The sequence below is a fragment of the Aptenodytes forsteri genome, unplaced genomic scaffold (assembly GCF_000699145.1).
Source record: "Aptenodytes forsteri isolate BGI_AS27 unplaced genomic scaffold, ASM69914v1 Scaffold79, whole genome shotgun sequence".
Classification (NCBI taxonomy): domain Eukaryota; kingdom Metazoa; phylum Chordata; class Aves; order Sphenisciformes; family Spheniscidae; genus Aptenodytes; species Aptenodytes forsteri.
This window is the reverse complement of record NW_008794776.1, coordinates 5492559-5494212: the sequence shown is the minus strand read 5'-3', so window position 1 is coordinate 5494212 and position 1654 is coordinate 5492559.

The window sequence follows — 1654 nt, the reverse complement described above, 5'->3', positions numbered from 1 at the left end:
ATTGCTACATCTGGGAGCTGGGTTGCAGATGTAAAACGTGCTTTTGAGGGCTGGGGGGCTTTCCTAAACAAATATAGTTCCTAAAAAAATATAAATAGATTCTCTGCCATGCACAGAGGAAAACCTGCTGATATTTTCACAGTGAACCTTCACTCTGATGATCCAGAGCTGCTGTGCACTGTGAAACCATTTTGAGAGGCATGTGCTAAGTGCTATAAAGCCAAGGTTTGAAAGGTATGTAGGGCACTAGGACAGGAGGGGTGAGTACCAATCTCTGCAGTGCTGGGAGGGTGGCTCTGCCTCCTAGGAAAAAGCTGAATCTGTAAGAGAAGTCTCTTACAGCCTGCCTTGCAGAAAGAGTGCAAGCGCAAATCAATGGGAAAAGATGAAATTTTGTGACAATTCAGGTCCCCCAAAAGCTATCCATCTCCGTGCTTTGTGTTAAATGGCAAATGCAACTGCTTTTTGTGTGCCCTGTGGAGAAGGATGTGCCCCTGCCCCAACACCCTGCTCACCGGCTAAACATCGCCTGTGCTGGGTGGTGAGGCAATGTCTCCTGCAGCTCACCGTGGTGGGTAGTGCACTGCCCAAAGGCAGGGTAAGACGAGAAACCCACAGCCCTCCTAACAGCTGCTCTTTGGGGCAAGAGGCTGTTTCTGGCCATAATCTCTTTATAGGCCTGAATTAATCATCTGTTTCCCACTGATGGTCAAATAAGCACTATTGCACTGGATGGTACACTCCACTTCGTTACCTAGTATAACTGGTAAGACTGTAAATCTGCTTCTGCTTGTCTATGTAAATTACCTTCCCTCCCTTTCTTCCTCTTTTATCTTCTTCCTCAATTCCTTTTTTTTTTTATGATACCCATAACAGTCCAAAGTCTGCAGCATTTTGCTTTTTGTTGTTCCTCCTCTTTCCCATCCTGAATGCATTACCCCCAGGGGCAGCATTAACAATTCGTGGTCAGGCATGAGACTGGTATTTCATGGTGTTTGATTCATTGCTGAATCAAACAGAGGGCGCCGCCGTGTTTCCACCCTGTCCTGGCTGGACATGCACCCCTGTGCCAGGGAGCCGTCATGGACAGTCCTCGAATCGCAAGGGCAGACGACAAGGTGCTGCTCTTTGCTACTAATCTATCGCTGCTTTACTGATTAAACTCCTGCAGCAAGTTTGAGGCCTAAATACTGTTTCTCTGGCATGATAATCAACAGAAAATGAGCATGTATGAACTGCAGCCCCATAGCCCTCCAGCGATGCTGTGCTTTATCGCCTCTGCTCCTCCTGCTCCCAGGCTGACGAAGCAATGGATTTTGCTTTAGCAGCAATTTTTTCCCCTTTCCCCCTCTCTTCTATAATGAAAAGTTTATTGCAGCATAGAGGCTGGAGACACAAATTAATGCCCTTTAATTACCTACCCATAATATACAAAACCAAAAGGTTTCTCATATCGTTCTTTCAAGGTTTACTAAAATAGAGACTTTGCTCTGGCAGACCTCTCCTTCACCGGCCAAAACTCACGCTGAAGGTTAACAGCTCCTGAAGTTAATTATTATCTTTCCCTGTTTGCTCAGTGTTTCAGAGTTAAAACATGTAAATATGACTCCCCTGTGTAATTGCTGTGGTCAGCCAGCGACGAGCACTGCAGAAA